Genomic DNA, 11,290 nt, shown 5'->3' with positions numbered 1-11,290 from the left:
TCTAAATGGAGCATCATAGGTATCTTCTATGATGGTTTGTCTAAACTGTCCAAGATGTCATTGGATAGCTCTGCTGGAGGATCTCTTTATCTAAAGAAGACACCTGCAGAAGCTCAAGAACTCATTGAAATGGTTGCAAATAACCAATTCATGTACACTTCTGAAAGGAATCCTGTGAACAATAGGACAAATCAGAAGAAAGGAGTTCTTGAGATTGATACTCTGAATGCCATATAGGCTCAGAACAAAATATTGACTCAGCAAGTCAATATGATTTCTCAAAGTCTGTCTGGAATGCAAGCTGCACCAGGCAGTGCTAAGGATGCTTCATCTAAAGAAGAAGCTTATGATCCTGAGAACCCTTCAATGGAAGAGGTGAATTACATGGGAGAATCCTATGGAAACACCTATAATCCTTCATGGAGAAATCATCCAAATCTCTCATGGAAGGATCAACAGAGACCTCTACAAGGTTTCAACAACAACAATGGTGGAAGAAACAGGTTTAGCAATGGCAAGCCTTTTCCATCATCTTTTTAGCAACAGACAGAGAATTCTAAGCAGAGCCACTCTGACTTAGCAACCATGGTCTCTGATCTAATCAAAACCACTCAAAGTTTCATGACTGAAACTAGGTCCTCCATTAGAAACTTGGAGACACAAGTGGGTCAGCTGAGTAAGAAAGTTTACTGAACTCCCTCCTAGTACTCATCCAAGCAATACAGAAGAAAATCCAAAAGGAGAGTGTAAGGCCATCAACATGGCCGAATTTGAAGAGGAGAAAGAGGCAGTGAGCGCCACTGAGGAAGACCTCAATGGACGTCCACTGGCCTCCAATGAGTTCCCTAATAAGGAACCATGGGAATCTGAGGCTCACACTGAGACCACAGAGATTCCATTGGATTTACTTCTGCCATTCATGAGCTCTGATGAGTATTCTTCCTCTGAAGAGGACGAAGATATCACTGAAGAGCAAGTTGCTAAGTACCTTGGAGCAATCATGAAGCTAAATGACAAGTTATTTGGTAATGAGACTTGGGAGGATGAACCCCCTTTGCTCACCAAAGAACTAGATGACTTGTGATGAGCGGATAATTTATACGCTTTTTGGCATTGTTTTTAGGTAGTTTTTAGTAAGTTCAAGCTACTTTTAGGGATGTTTTCATTAGTTTTTATGTTAAATTCACATTTCTGGACTTTAATATGAGTTTGTGTGTTTTTCTGTGATTTCAGGTAATTTCTGGCTGAAATTGAGGGACTTGAGCAAAACTCTGAAAAAAGGCTGACAAAAGGACTGCTGATGCTGTTGGAATCTGACCTCCCTACACTCAAAATGGATTTTCTGGATCTACAGAACTTTAATTGGCGCGCTCTCAACGGCGTTGGAAAGTAGACATCTAGGGCTTTCCAGCAATATATAATAGTTCATACTTTATTCGGAAATTGACGACGTAACTTGGCGTTGAACGCCGAGTACATGCTGCTGTCTGGAGTTAAACGCCAGAAAAACGTCATGATCCGGAGTTGAACGCCCAAAACACGTCATAACTCGGAGTTCAACTCCAAGAGAAGCCTCAGCTCGTGGATTGATCAAGCTCAGCCCAAGCATACACCAAGTGGGCCCCGGAAGTGGATTTATGCATCAATTACTTACTCATGTAAACCCTAGGAGCTAGTTTATTATAAATAGAACATTTAACTAATGTATTAGACATCTTGGGACCATAGTTCTCAGATCATGGGGGCGGCCATTCGGCCATGCCTGACCTTTAACTTATGTACTTTCACGGTTGAGTTTCTGCACACCATAGATTAAGGGTGTGGAGCTCTGCTGTACCTCAAGTATTAATGCAATTCTATTTTTTTTTATTCAAATTCTATCTTATTCTTATTCCAAGATATTCATTCGCACCTAAGAACATGATGAATATGATGATTATGTGACACTCATCATCATTCTCACCTATGAACGCGCGTGATTGACAACCACTTCCGTTCTACATGCAACAGAGCTTGAATGTGTATCTCTTAGATTCCCCAACAGAATCTTCGTGGTATAAGCCAGATAGATGGCGGCATTTATGAGGATCCGAAAAGTCTAACCTTGTCTGTGGTATTCTGAGTAGGATTCCGGTAATGAATGACTGTGACGTGCTTCAGACTCGCAAGTGCTGGGCGTTAGTGACAGACGCAAAAGAATCAAGGGATTCTATTCCAGTAGGAGCGGGAAATAACCAGTGATTAGCCGTGCTGTGACAGAGCGCGTGAGCGTAGTTTTCACTGCGAGGATGGGATGTAGCCTTCGGCCAGTGTGATGCCTCCAGACGATTAGCCATGCGAGTGACAGCCGCAGATGACCATTTTCCCGAGAGGATTCAAAGTAGCCATCGTCGAACGGTGAACCCCTATACACAGCTTGCCATGGAAAGGAGTAAGAAGGATTGAGTTGAAGCAATAGGAAAGTAGGTGTCCTTGAGCCATACAGTATCTCCATTCGCTTATCTGAAATTCCCACCAATGAATCTGCATAAGTATCCCTTTTATTAATTCTTTTTATTATTTGATTTTCTAAATTCCATAATTTAATCTGCCTAACTGAGATTTACAAGGTGACCATAGCTTGCTTCATACCAACAATCTCTGTGGGATCGACCCTTACTCACGTAAGGTTTATTACTTGGACGACCCAGTACAGTTGCTGGTTAGTTGAACGGAGTTGTGTCCACTCGTGCCAATTTCAAATTCCATAAAATACAAGGAGTACAACTTAAAGAATATGGATCACAATTTCGTCCACCAAGTTTTTTGGCGCCGTTGCCGGGGATTGTTCGAGTATGGACAACTGACGGTTCATCCTGTTGCTCAGATTAGGTAATTTTCTTTTTATTTTCTTTTCAAAAAGTTTTCAAATTTTCTCTTATTTTCGTTTTCTAAAGAATATTTTCGAAAAAATTATAAAAATACAAAAAATTAGAAAATCATAAAAACCAAAAATATTTTGTTTCTTGTTTGAGTCTTGAGTCAATTTTAAAGTTGGTGTCAATTGCATGCTTTAAATTTTTCTTGCATTTTTTTCGAAAATTCCATGCATTCATAGTGTTCTTCATGATCTTCAAGTGTTCTTGATAAGTCCTCTTGTTTGATCTTGATATTTTCTTGTTTTGTGTCTTTTCTTGTTTTTCATGTGCATCTTTGCATTCATATTTTCCAAGCATTAAAATTTCTAAGTTTGGTGTCTTGCATGTTTTCTTTGCATCAAACATTTTTCAAAATTATGTTCTGATGTTCATCATGATCTTCAAAGTGTTCTTGGTGTTCATCTTGACATTCATAGCATTCTTGCATGCATTCATTGTTTTGATCTAAAAATTTCATGCATTGAGTATTTTGTGTTTTTCTCTCTCAAAATTAAAAATTCAAAAATCAAAAAAATATTTTCCTTATTTCCCTCCAAATTTTCGAAATTTTGGGTTGACTTGGTCAAAATTTTTAAAATTAGTTGTTTTCTACAAGTCAAGTCAAAATTTCAATTTTAAAATCTTATCTTTTCAAATCTTTTTCAAAAATCATATCTTTTTTATTTTTTTCTATTTTTCGAAAATTTCAAAAACATTTTTCAAATTATTTTCAAAAATCTTTTCCTTATCTTACATCATATTTTCGAAAATTCACTAATAATTAATGTGATTGGTTCAAAAAATTTGAAGTTTTGTTACTTTCTTATTAAGAAAGGTCCAATCTTTAAGTTCTAGAATCTTATCTTGTAGTTTCTTGTTAGTGAAGTAAATAATTTCAAAATTTTTGAACTAAATCTTTTTATCTTTTATTTTATCTTTTTCAAAAATTTTATCTTTTTCAAAAATTGATTTCAAAATATCTTATCTAACGTTTTATCTTCTTATCTTTTTCAATTTTGATTTCAAATCTTTTTCAATCAACTAACTAACTTCTTGTTTGTTTCTTATCTTTTTCAAAACCACCTAACTACTTTTCCCTCTCTAATTTTCGAAAATATCTCATCCCTTTTTCAAAAATTCTTTTTAATTAACTAATTGTTTCATGTTTTAATTTTAATTACATTTTATCTCTAATTTTCAAAAATTACTAACCTCTTTTTCAAAATTATTTTCGAAATTTCCCTTCTTTTTTTTCTTCTATTTAATTATTTAATTACTAACACTTCTCTCCACCTCTCTTCATCCAAAAATCTGAATCTCCCTCTTCATTCTTCTACCCCTTCTTTTTCTACTAACATAAAGGAATCTCTATACTGTGACATAGAGAATTCCTCTTCTTTTCTTGTTTTCTTCTCTTTCATATGAGCAGGAACAAGGATAAAGGCACTCTTGTTGAAATTGATCCAGAACCTGAAAGGACTCTAAAGAGAAAATTAAGAGAAGCTAAATTACAACAATCCAGAAACAACCTTTCAGAAATTTTGGAACAAGAGAAGGAGATGGCAGCCGAAAATAATAATAATGCAAGGAGAATGCTTGGTGACTTCACAAAGCCAACGTCCAAGTTTGATGGAAGAAGCATCTCCATTCCTGCCATTGGAGCCAACAACTTTGAGCTGAAACCTCAACTAGTTGCCTTAATGCAACAAAACTGCAAGTTTTATGGACTTCCATCTGAAGATCCTTATCAGTTTTTAACTGAGTTCTTGCAGATCTGTGAGACTGTAAAGACGAATGGAGTTGATCCTGAAGTCTACAGACTCATGCTTTTCCCTTTTGCTGTAAGAGACAGAGCTAGAATATGGTTGGATTCACAACCCAAGGATAGCCTGGACTCATGGGATAAGCTGGTCACTACCTTCTTGGACAAATTCTTTCCTCCTCAAAAGCTGAGCAAGCTGAGAGTGGATGTTCAAACCTTCAAACAAAAAGATGGTGAATCCCTCTATGAAGCTTGGGAAAGATACAAGCAGCTGACCAAAAGATGTCCATCTGACATGTTTTCAGAATGGACCATATTAGATATATTCTATTATGGTCTCTCTGAATTTTCGAAAATGTCATTGGACCATTCTGCAGGTGGATCCATTCACCTAAAGAAAACGCCTGAAGAGGCTCAAGAACTCATTGACATGGTTGTAAATAACTAGTTCATGTACACTTCTGAGAGGAATTCCGTGAACAATGGGATAACTCAGAAGAAAGGAGTTCTTGAAATTGATACTCTGAATGCCATATTGGCTCAGAACAAAGTGTTGACTCAACAGGTCAACATGATCTCTCAAAATCTGAATGGATGGCAACATGCATCCAACAGTACTAGAGAGGCAGCTTCTGAAGAAGCTTATGATCCTGAGAACCCTGCCATGGCAGAGGTTAATTACATGGGTGAACCTTATGGAAACACCTATAACTCATCATGGAAAAATCATCCAAATTTCTCATAGAAGGATCAACAAAAGCCTCAACAAGGCTTTAACAATGGTGGACGCAACAGGCTGGGCAATAGCAAGCCATATCCATCATCTTCTCAGCAACAGACAGAGAATTCTGAACAAAACACTTCTAATTTAGCCAATGTAGTCTCTGATCTGTCAAAAGCCACTTTCAGTTTCATGAGTGAAACAAGATCCTCCATCAGAAATCTGAAGGCACAAGTGGGCCAGCTGAGTAAGAAAGTCATTGAAACTCCTCCCAGTACTCTCCTAAGCAATACAGAAGAGAATCCAAAAGGAGAGTGCAAAGCCATTGACATAGTCAATATGGCCGAATGCACAAGGAGGAGGAGGACGAAAATCTAGTGAGGAAGACCTCCTGGGACGTCCCTCAAGCAAGAAGGAGTTTCCCATTAAGGATCCAAAGGAATCTGAGGCTCATATAGAGACCATAGAGATTCCATTAAATCTCCTTCTGCCATTCATGAGCTCTGAAGACTATTCTTCCTCTGAAGAGGATGAAGATGTGAATGGAGAGCAAGTTGCTCAATATTTAGGAGCTATCATGAAGCTGAATGCCAAGTTATTTGGTAATGAGACTTGGGAAAGTGAACCTCCCTTGCTCATTAATGAACTGGATACTTGGATTCAGAAAATTCTACCTCAGAAGAAACAAGATCCTGGCAAGTTCTTAATACCCTGTACCATAGGCACCATGATCTTTGAAAAAGCTCTGTGTGATCTGGGGTCAGGGATAAATCTTATGCCACTCTCTGTAATGGAAAAGCTGGGGATCATTGAGGTACAACCTGCCTTGTTCTCATTATAATTGGCAGACAAGTCATTGAGACAAGCTTATGGAATAGTAGAGGACGTGTTAGTAAAGGTTGAAGGCCTTTAACTCCCTGCTGATTTCATAATCTTAGACACTAGGAAGGAAGAGGATGATTGCATCATCCTTGGAAGACCTTTTCTAGCCACAGCAGGAGCTGTGATAGATTTCAACAGAGGTGAAATAGTCCTTCAATTGAATGGGGACTACCTTGTGTTTAAGGCACATGGGCATCCCTCTGTGACAGAAGAGAGTAAGTATGAAGAGCTTCTCTCAGTTCAGAGTCAAGAAGAGCCCACACAGTCAAACTCTAAGTTTGGTATTGTGAGGCCACAACCAAACTCTAAGTTTGGTGTTAAAACCCCATATCCAAACTCTAAGTTTGGTGTTGGGACTATACAACATTGACCTGATCACCTTGTGGCTCCATGAGAGCCACTGTCAAGCTATTGACATTAAAGAAGCGCTTGTTGGGAGGCAACCCAATTTTATTTATCTAATTTTTATTTTATTGTTATTTTGTGTTTTATTAGGTACATGATCATGAGGAGTCACGAAAAAAATCATAAAAATTAAAAACAGAATCAAAAACAGCAGAAGAAAAAAATTTCACTCTGGAGGACGTACAGGCTGGCGTTCAACGCCAGTAAGATGCATCTGGCCGGCGTTTAACGCCAGAACAGAGCATCATTCTGGCGCTGAACGCCAGAAACAAGCAACATTCTGGCGCTGAACGCCAGGAATGTGCCCAGAGAGGAAAAGCTGGCGTGAACGCCAGAGTAACAAGCATGAAACTGGCGTTCAACGCCAGAAACATGCTTTACATGGGCGTTGAACGCCCAGAATGTGCACCAATGGGCGTTTAAACGCCAGAATGGTGTGCCAAGGCATTTTACATGCCTATTTGGTGCAGGGATGGAATTCCTTGACACCTCAGGATCTGTGGACCTCACAGGATCCCCACCTACCTCGCCCTCTCTCACTCCATTCATGGTCATCCCTTCTGTTTTCATTCACCACCTAATCTATCCACTCTTCCCCATACACCCCACCTACCTTACAATTCAACTTCTCTTTCCACCCACTCCAACCCATATAGCCGAATCCATCTCCCCTCACTCACCTCCATTTTCTTCTTCTTCTTCTTCTCTCTTTTTCTCTTGCTCGAGGGCGAGCAATATTTAAGTTTGGTGTGGTAAAAGCATAGCTTTTTTGCTTTTCCATTACCATTAATGGCACCTAAGGCCAGAGAAACCTCAAAGGGAAGACAAAAGCTTCCACCTCTGAGTCTTAGGAGATGGAAAGACTCATATAAAGCCGTCATAGCTCAGTGGTAGAACATGTGGCTGCAAATCAAGAGATCCCTGAGATACCTCAGGGGATAAATTGTCCTCCACACAAATATTGGAAGCAACTAAGGGTAGAAACACCAAAATTACTAGGAATCATTCAACAGAAGCAAGGAAGAGACATAGAGGAGCTCAAAGAGCACCATTGGACCTTCAAGAAGGCGCCACCCTCACTCAGGTGGATTCATTCCTTGTTCTTATTTCTTTCTGCTTTTCGGTTTTTATGCTGTGTTTATCTATGTTTTGTGTCTCTACTTCATGATCATTAGTATGTAGTAACTGATGCCAAGGCATTTTAGGCTAGTTTCACTAGCATTTTTCTGTTAGTTTTAGTTGTCTTATGCATTTTCTTGAGCTTAAAGTAACCAATAACGGTTAAACGAACAACAAAGCAATGAACCATCCAAACAGTATGATTTTGATGCAAATTCCATGAGTTTTTAGTTATATTACTTGAATGCTATGAATGGATGATTTCTCATGAAATTTTGCAAGACTTTGATGCAATTGTTTGGATGATTTCAGGGAAGAAGAGGCTAGGCAAGGAAGCAACAAAATCAATAAAAGAAGCTTGAATCAAATGTGGAGTTTAAGCTCCAGTTTAAGCCTAAACTGGAGCTTAAACGCCAGAATCATGAGAAAGGAGGAAATGCTGTAACTGGCGTTTAACCTCCAGTTAACCTTAAATGGAAGTTAAACGCCAGAATGAGAAAGGCACTAAGAAGCATTTCCACGTTTAACCTCCAGTTTAACCTTAAACTGGAGGTTAAACGCCAGAATGAGAATTGAACTAAAGGAGCATTTCCACGTTTAACCTCCAGTTTAACCATAAACTGGAGGTTAAACGTGTTCGACACTTTTTCTCACCAAGGAGCAATTCCACGTTTAACCTCCAGTTTAACCTTAAACTGGAGGTTTAAACGCCAGAAGCAAGAGAGGCACCAGGAGCATTTCCACGTTTAACCTCCAGTTTAACCTTAAACTGGAGGTTAAACGTGTTCGACTATTTCTCTCCTCCAGGGTTGCTTTCTCATTTTCCACGTTTAACCTCCAGTTTAACCTTAAACTGGAGGTTAAACGTGTTCGACCCAATTGCTCCTCCAGGGTTGTTTTCTTCATTTCCACGTTTAAGCTTCAGTTTAACCTTAAACTGAAGCTTAAACGTGTTCGACATTTTACACTCCTGGGTTGCTTTCTTCCAATTCCACGTTTAAGTTTCAGTTTAACCTTAAACTGAAACTTAAACTTCAACTTAAACGCCACCTTTTGAAAGGATTTCTGGGCCAAATATATGAAGTTTAAGTTAGCATTTGAGCACAAAAATTAACTTAAACGTATTATGGTATGAAACCCAATTGAATATCATGGTTTATGGGATTGGGCCGGAAGAATTGATGAGTCTGGAACTTCAATTTTTTGAGTCTTGTGTCATTACTTGTTTATCACTAAATTTGCTCAATGAATGTTACAGAATTGGATCACAGCCTCATCAGGATTATGGATCATAAACCCAAAGCAAAAGGAAATCAAGAAAAAGCCTCAAAGCCCAAGAAACTCAACAGAAGCTCAATTTAGAAAGTGTATAAATAGGATAGAATTGAAGTTAGTTGGAAAAAGAACCTTTTTTTTGGACATTTTGGAACTTTTGATCATTTTGCTATTTTTCATACTTTGTAATTGAATTCAGAGCTATGACTCACTAAACCCCTTTCATTGGGTTAGGGAGCTCTATTGTAATTCAATGAATCAATAATAGTTTTTATCTTCTTCTTCAATCTTTTCTCTTGAATTTTGTTAGAAAGCTTCTCGATCTAATTCCATTGGGTAGTTGTCTTGGGAAAGAAACTACCATAATTGGAATCCTTCGGAACCTTGGGAAAGGAATGATGGATTCATGCTAGAGAAGCTTTCTCACAGTGAATTGGATTGGGGTTTGGATGGATATTGTGACATGTAATCCTACCAAATTGTGGTTCATGAAACTGTGTGGTATAATCAGTGATCGAGCATCATCTCTTCTTATGAACATTTAAACCAAGGGATTGGGAATTTGTTTGTTTTTAGAGATAATTGGTGAGCCAAGGAATTGGGATCCAATCATATAAGATTGCCAAGCAAGATTCAATGAATGCATTGGTTGAGGAAGAGATGAAAATGTTTTGATTCGGAGATTCAATATCTCCTAACACCCAATGAACTCCCCATTTCTGATCTACACTTTCTATTTACCCTCTGCAATTCAATTCATGCAATCACCCCCAATTCCCTTTTAATTTCAGCAATTTACTTTCTCGCACTTTAACTTCTCGCTCTTTAATTCATGCAATTTAAGATTCCGCAATTCTCATCTAAATCTTGATCCGCTCAACTAGAACACACTTCTAATCCGAATTGCTCATTCAACCAATCCTTGTGGGATTCGACCTCACTCTATTGTGAGTTTTTACTTGACAATAACCGGTGCACTTGCCGGAAGGAATTTTGCCGATCGTGCAATTTCCTAAATCGTAGCATATCAAGTTTATGCACATCAAGTTTATGGCGCCGTTGCCGGGGATTGGTTTTCGATTGACAATTCTTCAATTGGAAGTTAACTAGATTGAGCAATTTTCTTTTCTTTGTTAATAGTTTTTGTTTCAGTTTATTACTGCTAATTTTTGCAAATTTTAATTTGTTTTCTTTGCTTATTCACTTGTTAGCATACTGACCCACTAACTATTTGAATTAATTCCTCAACTGTTCTAACCATACTCTCCTATTAACAAAGAGTATTCCACTTGTTTGTTGCTTGTGGTGTGTTCTTGTATGACAGGTAGGAGAGGAGAGATATCAACTCCTCCATATACCGAACCAGAGAGGACCCTTCATAGACTTAGAAGGGAAGCAAGAGGGAAGAGAGTACTGGGAGAAGAAGAATCTGAAGGAGAATCTGAGGACAATTTTGAGGAAGCTCTAGATCTCAACATGGATAGAGAAGTTCGCAACCATGAGAGGGCTGATGGAAACAATGCCATTCCTGAGAGGAGGGTTCTTGGTTCATACATAAACCCAACCTCTAGGAATTGTGGTAGCAGCATTCAGAAACCACCCATTCAGGCCAACAATTTTGAACTCAAACCACAGCTAATATCACTGGTGGAGAATCATTGTTCATTTGGTGGAAGTGCTAATGAAGATCCAAACCAACATCTCACAAAATTCTTGAGAATTTGCGACACTGTGAAGTCCAATGGAGTCCAGGAAGATGCCTATAAACTGCTCTTGTTCCTATTTTCACTTAGGGACAAGGCAGCTAAGTGGCTGGAATCATTCCCAAGGGGGAGCCTAACAACCTGGGATGAGGTGGAAAGCAAGTTTCTGGCACGTTTCTACCCCCCACAAAAGGTCAATAGGCTTCGATCTGAGGTTCAGACTTTTAAACAACAAGATGGTGAAACTCTCTACGAGGCATGGGAGAGGTTCAAGGATTTGACAAGGAGATGCCCACCAGACATGTTCCATGACTGGGTGCAATTGCATATTTTCTATGATGGACTTCTTATGAATCAAGGAAGGCTGTAGACCATTCATCAGGAGGTTCATTGAACAGGAAGAAGACTGTGGAAGAAGCCATTGAAGTGATTGAGACAGTGGCTGAGAATGAGTACTACTATGCTTCAGAAAGGCACAACACTAAGGGAGTCATGGAGCTGAACCATGTTGATACAATTCTAGCCC

At 38.8% G+C, this 11,290-nt stretch overlaps 1 non-coding gene across 1 annotated transcript; it reads right to left on the bottom strand.

Annotated features, from left to right (window-relative positions):
• Positions 1–10,963: 10,963 nt before the first annotated feature.
• LOC130953925 (small nucleolar RNA R71) lies at positions 10,964–11,067 on the bottom strand. Its single transcript, XR_009076086.1, has one exon. It is a non-coding gene; the product is annotated as a small nucleolar RNA R71 (small nucleolar RNA).
• Positions 11,068–11,290: the final 223 nt, after the last annotated feature.

Source organism: Arachis stenosperma, chromosome 9 (genome assembly GCF_014773155.1).
Source record: "Arachis stenosperma cultivar V10309 chromosome 9, arast.V10309.gnm1.PFL2, whole genome shotgun sequence".
Lineage (NCBI taxonomy): Eukaryota > Viridiplantae > Streptophyta > Magnoliopsida > Fabales > Fabaceae > Arachis > Arachis stenosperma.
This window is presented reverse-complemented; position numbering and strand designations above follow the sequence as displayed.